The sequence below is a fragment of the Schistocerca nitens genome, chromosome 2, assembly GCF_023898315.1.
Source record: "Schistocerca nitens isolate TAMUIC-IGC-003100 chromosome 2, iqSchNite1.1, whole genome shotgun sequence".
In the NCBI taxonomy this organism is placed as follows: domain Eukaryota; kingdom Metazoa; phylum Arthropoda; class Insecta; order Orthoptera; family Acrididae; genus Schistocerca; species Schistocerca nitens.
The window spans coordinates 684,108,888-684,128,926 of record NC_064615.1 but is presented as its reverse complement, the minus strand read 5'-3'; the positions used below and the strand labels follow the sequence as shown (position 1 = coordinate 684,128,926).

At 43.3% G+C, this 20,039-nt stretch overlaps 1 protein-coding gene across 1 annotated transcript in view; it reads right to left on the bottom strand.

Annotated features, from left to right (window-relative positions):
- The window catches only part of LOC126236824 (glutamate receptor ionotropic, kainate 2-like), a 238,785-nt gene extending 219,135 nt beyond the window's left edge, over nt 1-19,650 (bottom strand). The window contains exon 1 of the mRNA XM_049946424.1: nt 19,602-19,650. The gene's annotated coding sequence lies outside the window, so the exon portion shown is untranslated. The remainder of the gene's footprint in view (nt 1-19,601) is intronic.
- Nucleotides 19,651-20,039: the final 389 nt, after the last annotated feature.

The window sequence follows — 20,039 nt, the reverse complement described above, 5'->3', positions numbered from 1 at the left end:
ACAGATATAGCTATCACAAGTTTCTGATTATTCGTTTTCTATGTTGACCCCATAACTTTGTATATAAATAAATTGGAGTATTGAATTTAAGAATAGATTCTGTTCGACCCCTTCACGTACTTTGAGTTGTAGTCTTGATATTTTTTATATGAACTATTATTGGATGTGAGGAACTAGCGGCAAGAGACAGAAAAAATCCCAGGCTTGGACCCTACGATTTTCTGTCTATCACCACTTGAGCACAGACGTTGTTAAATGCAGCAATATTTTTGGAGTATAGAGCTAGATCACTGGAAGCTCAGCTGGTTAAAAACCTTCGTACACATACTATACAGTAAGGAAACTCTGGATATGGCTCTGAGAGATACCTTTGTGGATTTCCTCGCTACAACTTTTAGCCTCATCTAGACTAATGACTTTGCTGTACCGAAAAAATAAGATCAGGATTTTCAAACAGGGAAGAGGCTGTCGCTTCGATGGAGGATGTCTCCTACCTTGTCCCTTTTTGCTACCTAAGTTCTTGAGGCCCAGCTCGAAATGTAGGTGGTTACAAACGCTGTGCGGAATTGAACGACTGGTGTGAGCGTGCCTGGGAGACGGTAAGTCTGAGTCCTGAAAAGATACTGGCTGACGAGAGACGGAAAACCCAACGACTGGTCCAACGAAATAAGTTGTAGAAACATCAGCTGACATTTATACCGTTTATAGATTTAGGAAAAGCTTTTAATAGTGTTGACTATAATACATTTCTCGAACTAATGAACGTAGCAAGGCTAAAAACCAGACAGCAAATGCTACCCGCATATTGAACAGAAAGCAAACTAAAGTTAATCGTCGAAGCACATGAAACAGGCAACGTAATTGAGATTGAAGTGATACAGGCGGAGGGGAGTACTGTGTCAGCAGAGAAGCAGTAAGAGCACAATCGGTCCGTCAGGAGAGCTCAGTGATTTCGAGTATAGGCTATTCATTAGATATCACCTGAGTAACAACCCCATCTCGTCGACTGACCAGGTGGACCTCATATACTGGAGGACAAGGACAATCTTGAAGAGGGTAGATTTATAAAATCGCATGAAATCAGCGGAAGAAGTCACTGGTGAGTTCCAAAGTGCTACCAGCAGCCCATATAGCACAATACAGTGAGTTCTGAGTTAAAAAGAACGGCGCACATATTTCTATAGCCAAAGCTAAGCGACGTTTGTGATGGTGTAAATAGCGACACCACTAGACGTCTGTAAACAAGTGATTATCGGTGATGAATTACACTGTATCCTGTGGAAGTCCGATGGAACGGTTTGACTTCGCCGAATTCCTGAAAAACGTATAGTGCCAAAAGTGAAGTATGGAGAACGTAGTATACTGGTACTGGGTGTTTGTCATAGTTATCATGCGGTTCACTTATTGAGCTTAAGAAATGTGGAAGGATATCAACATAATCTACAACATTGTGCAAAGGGTACAGTAGAGGAACAGTTCGGGCACGATGACTGCATCAGCATAAGGATGCACCCTATCATGAAGCAGCATCTTCGAGGCAATGGTTTGTGGACAACATTCCTGAAATGGGTTATCTTACCAAGAGTCGTAATCTGATTGCAATGGAACTCATTTGGGATGAGTTAGAACGCTGACATCGCTCCAGACCCCAGAATCCAACATCACTATCTTGTCTGATAAGGGTCTTGATAAAGATATGGCTGCCATTGCTTCACAGACATTCATACACCTCAATGGAAGTGTTACCAGCAGAGTTCAAGTCGTTATAAAGGCGAAGGGTCGACAAAACCCTATATTAATGGCCACTGATAAAAGCACTACGTCTTCAGGCCACAATTGGCCCATCGGGACCATCCGACCGCCGTGTCATCCTCATGTGAGGATGTGGATAGGAGGGGCGTGTGGTCAGCACACCACTCTCCCGGTCGTTATGATGGTTTTCTGTGACCGGAGCCGCTACTATTCGGTTGAGCAGCTCCTCAGCTGGCATCACGAGGCTCAGTGCAGCCCGAAAAATGGCAACAGCGCACAGCGGCCCAGATGGTCACCCATCCAATGCCGGCCACGCCCGACAGCGCTTATCTTCGGTGATCTGACGAGAACCGGTGTATCCACTGCGGCAAGGCCGTTGCCACAATGTCCACTAATAGGTATCCGGCTAAAACTGAACGATAAACAGCACCGACAAGACATCAAAACTTTTGGGATGAAATGTTACAAAAGAAGACCGAAGATTATATCAATTTATGAAGTGACTAATGAAGAGATACTGCTTCAGACTGGGGAGAAAAAAATTGTGTAGCACAATACGACGAGAAGAAAAAATGGACTGATACGAGATGTTCTGGGCATCAAAGAGTAATCAATTTGAAAGTGGAGGCGTAAGGTGTAAAATTTGTAGAGGAACACCAAAGCTTTTTTTAAAAATTTATTGGCCTTTGGGACGTGTCCATTCAGCTATGTCAATAGTAGAATGTCATATTCATCATTTTGATTTGCAGCTCCTTCTGTTGGCCGTGTTTGCAGTTAAAATTGTTGGATGTGAGGTCTGCCAGTTATGTGTATTGAGAGAAAAAAAGGTGTTTTGCATAAGTGGCGGACCTCACATCCCACGAGTACGTCAGTTATGACGATATGAAAGTAAGGACAACAGAACAGCCAATCCCCGAGAGGAGAAAATCTCCGAGCCGGCTGGGAATCAAAAGCGGGCCCGTTCGCTTGGCAATCCACTGCGCTGACCTCACAGCTACCGAGGCTGGCCAACTGCAACGCTTGGATATAGTCGGTATGATCTAGCGGTAGTACAATGTAATAGCTGCACTAAGATAAACAGATTTACAGAGGATAGACTATCGGGGAGAACTCCATCACATTAGTCTTCAGATTGTACGCAGCAACAAAGAAATAGACGCTATATAACTGTCCAGTGTACTTTTGTTAAACGTATTGTTACAGTGTGTAAACATCAAAGCCTTGAGCAATACATTGTAATTAAGTTTTGGGAAACGAGGGAGAAATACATCTCTGTTGTAAGGGGAAGTATCTTTTGCTTTATAACAGTTCTTTTCACAGTCACTTACGTTATCTACGAACAGATTCGCTCTGGCTGAGAAACTTTCTGAATGACAACCAACAGATCATGCATGATATTCATTTCGAGAGCTGCTGCTCGGTACAATACGTCAAAACATAGCATGTGTATGTTTGTAGAACGTGTGGTCGGTAAAGCGGGTCTTCTCTAAGAAATACTTGATGACTAGTCTGATTCCAATGGAAATTCCATAGCTGAGAATGGTATGGAAGGCCGACTACGTAGCAAATCGGAGAAAACTGCGTATACATTAGTTACAGTCATAGGATTACGAACTTTGACATAGTCTCCCGAGAAAAGCTATATACTATTAGTATTATTTCCTGATAGAGTAAGAACAAGGGCCGGGATCTTACGTTCACTACGAACTGATTACAAAGTAAGCCTGGTACTAGCAAAATGGCTAAATGTCTTTACCTGGAAAAGATCAACCAAAGAAAATTACAGATACTGTAGAGAAGCTCTTGCTATCACCATCACGAAATGGTTATCAATCACCTAAACAATGCATGTTTCTCAGAATTGCACAAAAACGAAAACTGAACATCCACATTCGAATGACCGTGTAAAATGTCGATAGAAATCTAGCCAATGGCCTCTTCGTGATGGAATAATGGGAACTGGGTAAACAAAAATAACTCAATGATTTCAGCTTCATATTAATACGACAATCGTGTAAAAAGGTAGAAAATCTTCAATAAGACATCAGTTGCGTCCATGATCAGTGAGATGTTTTATGCGTTACCGACGTGTTAGACGCTGCACTCTGCAGCCCCAAATCAACAGTCAACTAACCTGTCACCGTAGTCGAGGTTTTCAACACACGTCTGTAACATGGCAGTTCTTGGCGGTACAGTCAGGTCCACAATAAAAGTGTACGCCATAATTTTAAAACATCTCTGGTACTGGCCTAGAATCTGCAATCAATGCGCTTTTGCACAGTGTATAGATAAACAGTGTGAGAGTTGAATGTCTTGTTTTGTCGTTACACTTTAAAATGAGTCCAAAATATCTGAAGCCTCATGAGGCAGTGATCCTTGTGAATCATCCAAAGGGGCCAAAGCTTTCATATGGAGCTGCTGTTAAAATTCGTAGAAAGTCAAAGACATTCGTTGCGAAGTGGATCATCACTAGTAAGGCGGTGCGGGTCTCCCGCATCGTTCCCCTACGCTCTGTAAAGAAGCATGGGACTTCATTTCCATTTTCAATTGTGCAGTTAGTAAGAAAATGTATTTTCATGTAAACATATATTTGTAATAGTGTTTTTTATTTCATACAGATAACGGCGTACACTATCTTGTGGAAGTGACTGTAGCCGTTTCGAATAGTGGATGAGGTATCGAATATATTGCTTCCCCCTACTTATACCTCCCAAGGAGATCACGAATGTAAAATTAGAGAGATTAGAGCGCGCACGGAGGATTTCAGACAGTCGTTCTTCCCGCGAACCATACGCGACTGGAACAGGAAAGGGAGGTAATGACAGTGGCACGTAAAGTGCCCTCCGCCACACACCGTTGGGTGGCTTGCGGAGTATAAATGTAGATGTAGATGTAGATCAGTGAATGATTTACCGGAGAGAGGGCTAAGGTATGAAGCTAAAATGGATAATGACGAAGATTGGATTAACTATCAAGTAATTGTTCGTGGTCTCGCGGTAGCGTTCTCGCTTCCCGAGCACGGGGTCCCGGGTTCGATTCCCGGCGGGGTCAGGGATTTTTCCTGCCTCGAGATGACTGGGTGTTGTTGTGTCGTCTTCATCATCATCATTCATCCCCATTACGGTCGGAGGAAGGCAACGGCAAACCACCTCCATTAGGACCTTGCCTAGTAAGGCGGTGCGGGTCTCCCGCATCGTTCCCCTACGCTCTGTAAAGAAGCATGGGACTTCATTTCCATTTTCAATTGTGCAGTTAGTAAGAAAATGTATTTTCATGTAAACATATATTTGTAATAGTGTTTTTTTATTTCATACAGATAACGGCGTACGCTATCTTGTGGAAGTGACTGTAGCCGTTTCGAATAGTGGTGCTGGAACAAATTTCGCCGTCGGCGTATCCTGCGTTAGATTCCAAACATCTTCTACTGCTGCTCACGCAATGAGGGCATGTGACACTGTTGATGGTAATCCGTCCGTCAGATGAGGGTGTTAAGCTTGGCGGAAGGAGTAGGCATGCATCATTACTGTATGGTTAAACGATGGTGGCGTCCTCTTGGGTAAAATACTGCGGAGGTAAAACAGTCCTCCATTCGGATCTCCGGGCGGGCATTATTCAGGAGGACGTCGTTATCAGCAGAAAGAAAACTGGCGTTCTACGGATAGGAGCGTGGAATGTTAGATACCTTAATCGGTCACGTAGGTTAGAAAATTTAAAACGGCAAATGGATAGGTTAAAGTTCGATATAGTGGGAATTAGTGATGTTCGATGGCAGAAGGAAGAAGACTTCTGGTTGGGTGACTTCAGGGTTATAAATACAAAATCAAATAGGGGTAATGCAGGGGTAGGTTTAATAATGAGAAAAAAAATATGAGTGCGGATAAGCTACTACAAACAGCATAGTGAACGCATTATTGTGGCCAAGATAGACACGAAACCCACGCCTACCACAGTAGTACAAGTTTATATGCCAACTAGCTCCGCAGATGACGAAGAGAGTGATGAAATGTATGATGAGATAAAATAAATTATTCAGATAGTGAAGGGAGACGAAAATTTAATAGTCATGGGTAACTGGAATTCGATAGCAGGAAAACGAAGAGAAGGAAACTTAGTAGGTGAATATGAAATGGGGGTAAGGAATGAAAGAGGAAGCCGCCTGGTAGAATTCTGCTCAGAGAATAACTTAATCATAGCTAACACTTGGTTTAAGGAAAGAAGGTTGTATACTTGGAAGAGGCCTGAAGACACTGGAAAGTTTCAGATTGATTATATAGTGGTAAGACAGAGATTTAGGAACCAGGTTTTAAACTGTAAAACATTTCCAGGGGCAGACGTGGACTCTGACCACAATTTATTGGTTATGAAATGTAGATTAAAACTGAAGAAACTGCAAAAAGAAGGGAATTTAAGCCGGCCGCGGTGGTCTCGCGGTTCTAGGCGCGCAGTCAGGAACCGTGCGACTGCGACGGTCGCAGGTTCGAATCCTGCCTCGGGCATGGATGTGTGTGATGTCCTTAGGTTAGTTAGGTTTAAGTAGTTCTAAGTTCTAGGGGACTAATGACCACAGCAGTTGAGTCCCATAGTGCTCAGAGCCAAGGGAATTTAAGGAGATGAGACCAGAGGCTGTAGAGAGTTTCAGAGAGAGCATTAGGGAACGATTGACAATAACAGGGGAAAGACATACAATAGAAGAAGAATGGGTAGCTTTGAGAGATGAAATAGTGAAGGCAACAGAGGAACAAGTATGTAAAAAGACGAGGGCTAGTAGAAATCCGTGGGTAGCAGAAGAGATATTGAATTTAATAGATGAAAGGAGAAAATATAAAAATGCAGTAAATGAAGCTGGCGTAAAGGATACAAACCTCTCAAAAATGAGATCGACACGAAGTGCAAAATTGCTAAGCAGCAATGGCTAGAGGGCAAATGTAAGGCTGCAGAACCATGAATCACTAGGGGTAAGATAGATACTGTCTACAGGACAATTAAAGAGACTTTTAGAGAAAAGAGACCCACTCGTATGAATATAGAGAGCTCAGATGGAAAACCAACCTAAGCAAAGAAGGGAATGCAGGAAGGTAGAAGGAGCATATAGAGGATCTATACAATTGCAAGGCACTTGAGGACAATATTATGCAAATGGAAGAAGACGTAGATGAAGATGATAATGGGAGATATGATACTGCTTGAAGAATTCGACAGAGCACTGTAAGACCTAAGTCGAAACAAGGCCCCGGGCGTAGACAACATTCCATTAGAACTACGGCAGCATTGGGAGAGCCAGCCATGACAAAACTCTTCTATCTGGTGAGCAAGATGTATGAGACAGGTGAAATATCCTCAGACTTCAAGAAGTATATATTAATTCCAGTCCCAAAGAAAGCAGGTGCTGACAGGTGTGAAAATTACTGAACTATCAGTTTAATAAGTTACCGTTGCAAAATACTAACAGGAATTCTTTATAGACGAATGGAACGACTGGTAGAAGCCGACCTCGAGGAAGATGAGTTTGGATTCCGTGGTGACAATACTGACCCTACGACGTATCTTAGAGGACAGATTAAGGAAAGACAAACCTACGTTAATAGCTTTTGTAGACTTAGACAAAGCTTTTTCCAATATTGACTGGAATAGTCTCTTTCAAATTCTGAAGGTGGTAGGGGTAAAACACAGTGAGCGAAAGGCTGTTTACAATTTGTACAGAAACCAGAAGCCAGTTATGCGAGTCGAGGAGTACGAAAGGGAATTGGTGTTGGATAAGGGAGTGAGATAGTGTTGTAGCATATTCCCGATGTTATTCAGTCTGTATACTGAGCAATCAATAAAGAAAACAAAAGAAAAATTTGAAGTAGGAGTTAAAGTTCATGGAGAAGAAATAAAAACTTTGAGGTTTGCCGACGACACTGTAATTCTGTCAGAGACAACAAAGGACCGGACATAGCAGCTGAACGGAATGAACAGTGTTTAGAAAGGAGGATATAAGATGAACATTAACAAAAGCAAAACGAGGATAATGGAACTACTCGAATTAAGTCGGGGGGATGCTGAGGGAATTTGATTAGGAAATGAGACACTTAAAGTAGTACAAGAGTTTTGCTATTTGGGAAGCAAAATAACTGATGACTGTTGAGATAGGGAGGAAATAAAATGTACACTGGTTATGGCAAGGAAAGTGTTTCTGTAGAAGAGAAATTTGTTAACAATGAATATAGATTTATATGTCAGAAAGCCTTGTCTGAAAGTATTTGTATGGAGTGTAGCCATGTATGGAAGTGCAACATGGACGATAACTAGTTTAGACAAGAAGAGAATAGAAGCTTTAGAAATGTGCTATAGAAGAATGCTGATGGGTAGATCACGTAACTAATGATGACGTATTGAATAGAATTGGGGAGAAGAGGTATTTGTGGCACAGCTTGATTAGAAGAAGGGGTCGGTTGGTAGGACACGTTCTGAGGCATCAAGGGATCAGCAATTTAGTATTGGGGGGAAACGTGGAGGGTAAAAATCGTAGAGGGAGACCAACAGATGAATACACTAAGCAGATTAAGAAGGATGTAGGTTACAGTAGTTATTCGGAGATGAAGAGGCTTGCATAGAACAGAGTAGCTTGGGGATCTGAATCAAACCAGTCTCTTGACTGAGGACCATAACAACAACAACACCGAACCGTACACCGACCCATTACAGTCATCTTCTGTCAACAGATACGGTTAAGACACAATTAACTCTCATGCATCATAATGGTTGCCATTTCTCAGGAATCGTGATCTCAGTTGTTATAACGAATATACAAACACTGTCTGAATCACAGTTTTTTATATTAAGGATTATAGATGTTTATCTGTGCAGGTGATCAGCTCTGAAAGACAAAGTTTCTCACCTGTGGTACTGAAACGTGTAAGGCTGGAGCCCGTCCGCTGGTTTCATTTTTTTCAAGAGTATTAATGACTCAACAAGAGACAGTGAGATTCGTTCTCCTTTGTTTGTGTTAGTATAATTCGGGTTTGGATATGCAAACGAATCTTACATGATACTTGCAGCGATTAAAATTTCCCTCTAATAAAATATTTTCCATTAATTGCGTACTGGTTTGCATGTCGGGTCTGGCTAGCACTTCTTCTAAGTCTTGGCGTGGCCGTCGGAGGCCGTTGGTAGCAAAGAGATCACTTAGTGCAGTGTGTGTCTGCACAACAAATACCCCTGCCCTCAGATAAGTGTCCCCCCCCCCCCCCAAGCAGAATGGGTGGTCGGCCCACCCCCATGCTCCAGTTCCGAGCACTCTCGGTGGACGCTGACTATTCGCAGTGCTATCGCGTATAGCGCTGAGCACAGAATGTGTCCAGAGGTTCTGGGTAGTTGTACTGGATGCAAATAAAATCTTGCAGAGGCTGTAGGAGGGTAACTACCTAAACATTATGCTCGCTTTGCACTTACACTAGCCCGGCGAGCCGAGAGGTCACTTCTCGGTAGTTTGGGCAGTAGCTTGGAATGAAGATAACATCTAGTGGAGAACGTGGAGCACTGTCTCACACATTAGACCAACTCCTGAATTTCACCACAGCCACTGCCAACTTGGGCGTTATGGACCCGAGCTTTGATGCAGGAAATAGAACACTCGTAAGTTGAATGATATCTTAAAATTAGCCGGAGTGATAGAACTGGCGACGACTGTCGTAGGAGCGGAAGTGTGAGTTTTCTCGCATTGACCAGAGCTTCCACAGTTTCTCTGGATGGGGATCTAGCACCAAATCATCGTGAATTCGTATAAATTGAAAAATTAAGAGAGTGGTACAAGTAATAACAAACATTTTAGAAGAGAGGAAAATTTTAGTTGCGGCCCTCTAGCATTCTGTCTTATTGGACAACCGGCAATTGGAGAACGCAGAGGAACGTCGCTTTTGAAGTATTATCAGTTGAGAAGCGAAGCTCAAAAGATCACTTTGCGTGGAGGAGAGAAAAACTCTTAGTCCGAACGCCAGCTAGGGAAGTTCTCCTGGTGGGGACACGAAGCAGTAAAGTACTCTTAGTATGGACGGAAGCAGAACTGTCCTCTTTGTTGCGACCGAGGTGGAACAGTTCTCGTCGGCTGGACTGTGAACGAGGCGAGAAATTCAAACTCTGTGTAGGCAGCACTCAATTGCAGATACCTTCTGCAGGTGCTGATGCAGCAGCCTGTCTCTTCGACTCTTAAGCTTCTACGTTCTGGCAGCATAGTGAGCGAGAAGTTAGTGATGAGACAGGAGTAGGCGCACTTTCATGTGAAGCATTGATGGTGTCGTTTTAAATCAGGCTGTGGTAGCCAATGGCTTAACAAGCGAATAGCTTCTTAATCCTACCAGAACGACGTAATAAACATGTACTATGGAAAACTGTGTATTTAATTTACCCGAATGACTCCGTAAGTTAGTTATCAGACTATTTTCTTTCCTTCCCCATGGACTTTTCCGCTCAGTTTCTGTCAAATGTTAAATATATGTATTTCATATTACAATTTCCACTCATCTCGAAAGTGTGAGAGTCTTAACTATTACATTAATTTGTGATCTGCTGTTCCTCCTGTAAAACATTTTGTGGTAAACGATGGTCCATCTTACCGATCTTTGAGTTCAGTATTTAGAGATGAACCTCTTGCTCAAACTCACCAGCAACTCATTTGTCAGAGCCAACCCCTTTTCCTTCCGTTTCGATTGCACCCAGTTCATTAAATGCATCTGACTCGTAGAGGCCTACCTGCAAATCGAACAGTTTCTTTAGGTTCAAATTGTGTTCAGCCTTAGCCTAGTCGCAGCTTCCAGTATGAATGGCATGAAACTAACGATTTATAGTTTTACATCATTCATATCACTGTTGAGAAACTGCACCTTTCGAGGCCAGGTCTGAAGATTATCTGCTGGGTACATCGAAAGTCACAATGGAGAACGTCTTTAGGTGGTGACACCTGTTAATACTAACACAATCATAAAAATTTCACAACACTGTGTTATTTATTTCATGTTTTTTGTAGTAATATTCTCTACGTTCCAAGCATCTTACGAGATTACGAAATCAGTCATCACAACGCAAAATGTCGTATGAAAGGTGGGCACATTGTCATCCTCTGTCTTGGAGGAATTCTCAGTCGCATAAATTTGCTGCTGTTTCAGCTTCAGCTCTAGGAACAAGTCAAAGTCACATGGCGAGTCATCATTATAAGGAGAGCAATTCTCCTACATCTACATCGACACTCTTTAAACCACATGGCAAGGGCTACATCCTACTGTACCGTTTGTAAGGCCTTTTTCCCGTCCCATTCGCGTAAGGAGTGCGGGATGAATGACTGTTTAAATGCCTTTGTACATGCTACAATTAATCTAATCTTTCCTCCTGATCCCTATGGGAGAGATAGGTAAGGGGTTGAAGTATATTCCTAGCGTCATCAGTTAAAACCGTTACTTGAAACCTTGTAAGTAGGCTTTATGGGTATAGTTTACGTTTAACTTGAAGAGTCTGCCAGTTCAGTTTTTCCAGCATCCCTGAGATACTCTTCCGCCGATCAAACAAACCTGTGACAATTCGTGCCGCGCTCCTCTGTATACGCTGATCAGCCAGAACATTATGACCACTACCCAAGAGCCGCTATAACCACATTTGGTACGGGTAACAGCAGCGACGCGAAGTGGCAAGCAAACAATGAGGCCTTGGTAGGTCGTTGGAGGAAGTTGGTACTACATCTGCTCACACAAGTCACCTAATTCCCGTAAATTCCGGGTGAGGACGATGAGCACTGACGCCATGTTCAATCACATCCCAGATGTGTTCCATCTGGTTCAGATACGGCGAGTTGAGGGTCCAGCACATAAATTGGAACTCGCCGCTGTGTTCCTCGAAGCACTCCAACACACTCTCAGCTTATGCCACTGCCGTCGGGAAGCATGATCGTCATGAAGGGATGTACGTGGTCTGCAACCAGTGTTCGATACTCCTTGTCCGTCGTTGTGCCTCGCACGAGCTCAAATGGACCCATGGACGCCCACGTGAATTTTCCCCGGGGTATAATAGTGCATAATGAGCAGTAACACAAGCGTCAAGGAGCTGTTCCCTGGAAAAAGACGGATTAGCGCCCTCGCATTGGCATGATGGAGAAGATGCCGGGATTCGTCAGACCATGCAACGCTCTGTCACTGCGCCAACTTCCATTGCCGATGGCAGCGTGCCCCTGTCAGTCGTAGTTGCTTATGTCGTGGTGTTAACATTGACACACGCATGGCCCGCATCTCGTGGTCGTGCGGTAGCGTTCTCGCTTCCCACGCCCGGGTTCCCGGGTTCGATTCCCGGCGGGGTCAGGGATTTTCTCTGCCTCGTGATGGCTGGATGTTGTGTGCTGTCCTTAGGTTAGTTAGGTTTAAGTAGTTCTAAGTTCTAGGGGACTTATGACCACAGCAGTTGAGTCCCATAGTGCTCTGAGCCATTTGAACCATTTTTGACACACGCATGGGTCGTCGGCTGCGGAAGCCCACCTTTGGGAATGTTCAAGGCACTTTGTATTCAGACACATTTGTAATCTGCCCAGCATTAAAGTCTGACTTTAGTTCACCACATTTCGCTGCCCATGCACTATTACCGGTCTTCCCAACCTACAACGTCCGACATCTGCAATAAGGGGTGGCCGCCCAAACGCACAACGTCTGGCCATGGTTTTACCTTGGTTTCGCCACGTGTTGAAGACACTCGTCACAGCACTCCTCGGGTACCCGACAAGTCGTTCAGTTTCCGAAATGATCGTGACGAGCCTCCGGACCATCAAAATCTGTCCTCAATCAAACTCAGGTAGAAAGCGCGTCTTCCGCATTCTACACACGGTCCACACTCTCACTGGTACTACATGCCCCGTGCGTGTGTCTGACCAGCAGTTATTTTTCGCCAGGAGACGCTGATATCACCTGGACTGATTTATATCGATAGTAGGTCGGTGGTCACAGTGTTCTGGTTGATAAATGTATGATCAATATCTCCTGTTTGTCCCGTCCGTTACGGGTATTACACACTTGAACAATATTCTAGGATGGATCGCATGAATGATTTGTAACCAATCGCCTTTGTAACCTGACTGCACTTCCCTTATACTCTACCAATGAACCATAGGACACTACCTGCGGGCCGGCCGCGGTGGTCTCGCGGTTCTAGGCGCGCAGTCCGGAACCGTGCCACTGCTGCGGTCGCAGGTTCGAATCCTGCCTCGGGCATGGATGTGTGTGATGTCCTTAGGTTAGTTAGGTTTAAGTAGTTCTAAGTTCTAGGGGACTGATGACCACAGCAGTTGAGTCCCATAGTGCTCAGAGCCATTTGAACCATTTTTTTTTTGACACTACCTGCTTTACCTACGGCTGACCCTGTGTTAACGTTCCGTTTCATGTCCCTATTAAGTGTTAAACCAAGGTGTTTGTATGACTTTATCAATTTTACCGATTCCAGCTGTGACTCACTGATATTGTAGTCACATGGTATCACGCTTTGCCCCATTTTGATTGAAATCTTATCGATATCTGACTGAATATTTCTGCAGTTTCTTTCAGACTGTACTTCATTATAGATAACAGCATCAGCTGCGAAAAGTCCGAAGCTACTATTAATACTGTTCACAAGGTCACCACCATACAACACGAACAGCAAGGAACTCAACACACTTGCCTGGAATCCAGTTGAAGTTACTTCTACACTCGTCAATGATTCTCCATTCAAGATAACTTGCCGCTTTGCCGCATCCTCATTACCAAAAAAAAATCCCCAAACCAGTCAAAAATTTCGCATGATCGTACGATCGTACTTTTGATAATAAGCGTAGGTGTGGTACTGAGTAAAGTGCTTTAAGGAAATCAAGAAATACTGCATCTACCAGACTGCCTTGTTCCAAAGCTTGCAGTGTCATGTGAGAAAAGTGAGAGTGGGTTTCACGTGAATGATGAAGGAGGTCATTCTGTTCGAGATACTTTGTTATATCTGAGCACAGAATACCATATGTTCTAAGATTCTACAGCAAATGGATGTCAAGAATACTGGCGATGGTTTTGTGGATCTTTCAACTACTGGGAACGGTTTTTTGTTCTAGGGATCAATGACAGATTATAGCTAACATTAGTTGCTAGTACAACATACTTGTTATTATGACATTTTGTGACCAGAACTTCCTTCTTTCTAGAAAATCTGAACTAAAAAATCCGCTCCCTTTTGTTTCATTACATTATCAGGTGATAAAGGACACTTGCTTGTTCTGTTTTCTCTTATGGTTCAAAAATGGTTCAAATGGCTCTGAGCACTATAGGACTTAACTTCTGAGGTCATCAGTCCCCTAGAACTTAGAACTACTTAAACCTAACTAACCTGAAGACATCACACACATCCATGCCCGAGGCAGGATTCGAACCTGCGACCGTAGCGGTCTCGCGGTTCCAAACTGTATCGCCTAGAACCGCTCGGCCACTCCGGCCGGCTTTCTCTTATGGTTCCACTTATATGGAATCATAGTTCCTTCAGTTGGACGAGCAGGTTGTGACTCGTAATCGTCAAAAAATACTTAGTGACTGTTTGGCTCATCAATAATCGATAGCATTTTCAAAAGACTTTTGGAATCCAGTGGTAACTCTTCATTGTCATCCTTCTGGTACTTCTCGCAGCAGAGTAAGAAGGTGTAACAGTAGCCGTCAGTATCACATAAGGCCCATACTTTGTATCCAAAGCGTATGGGCTTGCGTCTTATAAATTACTTTATAGGATTTCATCAACTGCTACATTTTCCTGAAAGGCTCCCCATCTTTGATAATTTTGTACCAGAGCCTCTGCTAATGGTATTATTTTGAAAGATTTGTTACTTTTGTCATCATTGGCCTTTTTATTGTCACTGAAATGTAACACAGATTTTAGTTCAAGATACCTGCTATGACTGATGGCATCTTTCACTGTCTGAACACCAAGATCATCATCCTCAGATCAAGAATTTCTTCCAGTGGACAATTTACGATAACCAGTAAAGATCAAGAACCCAAGAAATACAAGAGTTTCCTCAGGTACATCTGAAAAAGTTATTTCGTTCTTACACTTCCTAGCGTACCTTTCAGTTTAGAGTTCTTCTAAAAATTGTATGGGAGTGAGGTCATACGACGTTTCTTTGAAATCAACCGACAGACCAGAAGCTTTCGTCCCTAAATCTGATCAATCTATTTAACTTCCTCTTTACAGGATCTTTTGAAAGAAGCATGAGAAATGTATTCGTTGTCTCTTGCATGTAAAATTTCATAAGTACCTGTAATATTGCTTACATAGGTTTTTCCTAACAAGGCATCTTCAATATTTTCGTCTTATGTCTGCTCATCTACATCTGGAGGTAGAGCTACCATATCTGATTCTATGTTTTCCAACGTAAGTGTTCCTGCCTCTACAGCTGTCTTTAAAACACTGACGAGCCATGAGATATCTATTACGAGAACAGAAATTTTCATACCAGTTTTATCATTTCTCTGAAAGGTTATCGTCGTTAAAAGATTCGAGAATAGCATTAATTTACGATAAATGCAGGCAGTATACATTCCAGAAAACTAAAGTGACTTTTCTACGGAATTGTTCATGAATTACGAGGGACTAAATTACGAAAATTTTTACAAAATTCCGAAAATTCTCAAATATATACCTTTTTCATGTAAATGTATGATGAAAGTAGGTTAATTTTGGTCTGAATAAGGATACTGTGGCCAAAAATTTCTCAAAAGCAAAGGTTAACTTTAAAACTGACGATGCAATGCTACTCAGTATACATGCATCTGGAAAGTACAGGTCATGTTTGCCGTTGAAGATGTATTACTATACACTACTCGTATATCACGACACTGGCACGAATTTCAGTAAAATAAACACGGAAAACATGTTTCAATTTTACGTCACGTTTTTGAACCCAAGTTTTCGAAATGATTTTACTGTCGCTCTTGATTTTAGTCGGAGATCACAGAAATACCTTAATCTGGCTTACATACGTAAGTAAAAGTAAATAAATGTGTGATTTGCACTCTTTTTTACAATTAGCAGATTCCACGTCACTAACGTGCCAAAGAGGAACGCGGCAGAGACAGTATATCTCACAAAATAGGAGAAACACAACACACGTCGCCCGCTTGTGGCCGCTAACCTTCAAGCCAAGGTAGTCAACAGAAATTAATGAACGATATGCTGGAGAATTCCCATAACGATATAGGTATATTCAATTGTTGGGGTTTGCTCAGTCACTGGTGCTGAAGTAAGACACCAAGGGGCCGTACTAAGTTTGGATTTTCTACGAGATCCGTCCTTCGGAGCCTAAAAGAATTTGGCCACTGTCAAAGGGAATGTTTGTGCATTGCAGCCTTCAGCAGCGACAAGCGTTATGTCGCGACAAGTACAAGGAGTCCCAGAAATTGACTCACAAAATGGTAGAAACGGCGGCGGGCTACGTTCCCTGTTCATTCTTAGTGCATATGATGACTCCATAAAGGTGTAAGAAAACAGAACTATAACAAAGCACTCAGCTCGTAATGCCAATTTATCAGTCATTATTCGTGGAGTACACGTTTTACGACTTACGAGTATTTCTCGCGTTTGCGGCGAGATATCATTTCGGTCTGTCTAGGAAGTTTTCCAACTGTAGACTCTTCAAAATCAGCGTGGCAAGATTAAAGGCGTTACGTGGAACAACAGTGCACGTCTAGACTCAGTGCGCCACTTTGAAGAACAGCTGTGACGTGCGAGTAACATTCCACAGACTGCGAGAAGCTCGGCAGACTAAGACTGTTGTGAGGGAGCACCTGCCCACCGTCCGTCGTGTGTCCAGACGCAACATGAACCACGTACGTGCGCATCTGCTGCGTCAGCTGCAATTGGAGAATGTGCCTCTGCATACCATTTCCAATCTGTGTGGTACAATACTACAACGACTGCATCGTCTGACGACCCTACTCGTCTTGTTGACAATTTGCATTTTCTCATTGTTGTGATGTGACGGCGGACGATCCCCTGTGGGTGCAGCGATATCCATGAAAATGACTGTCAGTGAACTAGAGGAACGTATGTGCCTAAAAGAGGGACATGAATCACAGATACCATCTGAAGCCTTTTGTTTATTGTGACGTGCAATTGAATGGAAACAAAGATCTTGGACACCTCTGAAATTCAAATTAGGTCTTACACCTCTACCTAATGAATTCAAAAATATGTCCTATTAACGGGGTCATTGTTTATAGAACCAATGTCAGGAATATTGACAAGATATGGGGTATAAGGTAGAAACAGAAAGTACGTAGTTTTATCTTACATATCAAAATGTTAAGATTTTGGTTAAAATCTACGCATACACACGCAGAAAGAGAGAGAGAGAGAGAGAGAGAGAGAGAGAGAGAGAGGTGGGGGGGGGGGGGGGAGCGAGGGAGGGAGAGACTGGCAGGGAAAGAGACAGAGACAGGGATTCTCTATTTTATAACAACTATGAAAGAAACGACACAAGGAAAGAGAAGCAATTGAAATGCTACAGAATATACGTGTAACTGACAATCTAGAACATAGAATAGCATTAGACATATACCAAATAAAAAATGTAGTACAGGCACCACGTCGCCAGCTAAAACAAACGTCAGGGTAGCAAGTCGCTTTATATTATAAAATCCACTCTCCTAGTATGTGTTGTACTGAAATACGTGTGCTACAAGCACCACAAACAGATACGTCAGTGAATACTGTCCTGAAGTGAGGCGTCTGAAATGTAATCCACTACGTCTCAGCGGGCGGTACGACGATCACCTCCCCGCTGAAACTCTCAGTTGTGATCTCACATCTGACCATTGTTCCTGCCGATGCTACAATATGCCTTCCAGGCACATTCTTCTCAGACAACTCCATTTTCTTCCGAGGAAATTATTTTTGTTTCGTAGAAAATAGCTTTTCCACAACAGCGACTTACTTGTTAATTTATTTTCTCACAATTAGTTTCAAGGATAAAGTCTCATTATTAAATGATGTTCGTGCTCATTGAAACCAGACATAAATTGTTGTCATATACGAGTCATACATCAGACGTGATGTGACTCCTCTCATAAACATTCCACGTGGGAAAAATATATATAAAAACAAAGATGCTGTAACTTACCAAACGAGAAAACGTTGGTATGTTGATAGAGACAATAAAAAACACACAAACACACACACAAATTTCAAGCTTTCGCAACGCAAGGTTGCTTCATCAGGAAGCAGGGAAGGAGAGGGAAAGACGAAAGGATGTGCGTTTTAAGGGAGAGGGTAAGGAGTCATTACAATCCCAGAAGCAGGAAGACTTACCTTAGGGAGAAAAAAGGACAGGTATACATTCGCACACACACACACATATACATCCGCACATTTTTCCCCCTAAGGTAAGTCTTTCCGCTCCCGGGATTGGAATGACTCCTTACCCTCTCCCTTAAAACCCACATCCTTTCGTCTTTCCCTCTCTTTCCCTCCTTCCTGATGTAGCAACCTTGGGTTGCGAAAGCTTGAAATTTGTGTGTGTGTTTGTGAGTTTTTTATTGTCTCTATCAACATACCAATGCTTTCTCGTTTGGTAAGTTACAGCACCTTTGTATATACAGTCTGTGTTGTTGCACCGGATGATGATTACACGAATATTTTGTCAGGATTTGTAAGCGGTGGGTCCTTGAGGTACGGCAATGCGCGAACATGAGAGGTTCAAAAATGGCTCTGAGCACTATGGGACTTAACTTCTGAGGTCATCAGTCCCCTAGAACTTAGAACTACTTAAACCTAACTAACCTGAAGACATCACACACATCCATGCCCGAGGCAGGATTCGAACCTGTGACCGGAGCGGTCGCGCTGTTCCAGACTGTAGCGCCTAGAACCGCTCGACCACCCCGGCACGAGAGGTAAGTTTAAACAGTTTTATTAACAAAGGCGGATAATAAAACACGCACGCTACGCTCACCCATCATCACTGTGTCTGACATCCTAATTACGGTAGCTAAGAAAAGTGACATATTCGCGCCCGAGGCCGCGCTAGTTAATACTGCCCGCTACGGACGGCGGCCAGAAGCGTACTCTCCGTCGCAGTGCGGCATGACGCGCGTCTGTTGACCAAGCAGATTGTCAGCATTCCAGACAGGTCGGCTGGCGAGCGCGTGTTAACGCACCGTACGGCTGCGCGCAATCCGTACACTAAGAGTGATGAAATAGCTTTAGATACCTCTAACACCTAATCGGCTGACTTATTTTCTTCCTACAGGAGGTCGGACGTAACTGTGCATCCAGACTGAAGGTGATGGATTCACTACCCATCGAGGTGAATCAGTTATATGAATCCATAGTGTCTATTCTTTCTGACATCTTTAAAAGAACAGACAACACGCTTTCAATAATTTCTGTCTTCCAGATACATGTGCTACAGGCGGTACGTTGTAATTGTAGCCCGGCCGAGCACGGCAGGACAGCAATGAGCCGTATTGTGATTGGTAGGAAAAGAAAATCCTGTACCGACAATGAGAAACGAAACACTGATTAAATTCTTTTCCATTTCCTACAAATTCAACTCTCTAAGTAAAGAATCCAGTGAAAAAAGAAATACAAATGCCGTTGGTACATTGCACCTTTATATCTTTCCGAAATACATGCTGTCCGTCGAGGCACTCTCTTCGTTTGGTCGAATGATAACATCGTAAATGGCCTTGCAGATAAATCTTCTCTGATGCCACAGTGGAGTAATGAAAACAGCAGATGGCACGTTGAAAAAGAACCCCCCTCACAAGGCGCACGTGCGCACTCTGCGCTGTTTACAGACGCTGCATGCAACCACCGGGCGGAGTTCTTACCGTGTGCCGCTGGGTGTGTAGCAGCGCGCGGGCGGCAGCGTCTTGAGACTGGTGCAGCGACGCCGCTGTCAGAGGCTGAGCACACGACCTGCTATACATAGCAGCGCGCTCGGCGCGGCGCGCACGCGTATTCTGATATCGCCAGCCTGGTTTACACTAGTTGCGACCACCGCTCCACGGCGTCCGCCTATTTCTGTTTGTTTGTGTCTGACGGCGTTATTGCCTCTCTGTTTCCCCCGCAGCTTGCCGCCACCGGCTCGCTGTGGTGCTATCTCGTTAGAACAACTGTGATGTACCATGAAAGCGTCATACGAAAGCTTTTTTTTTCTTTATTGAGTTTCGATTCCCCCCGAAGGGGGCGGACTGGCAGCAGCTTAGTATGCAGCTCTTTAGTCTACAGAATTTGTTTTAAAAAATGAAGATAATAAATAATAAAAG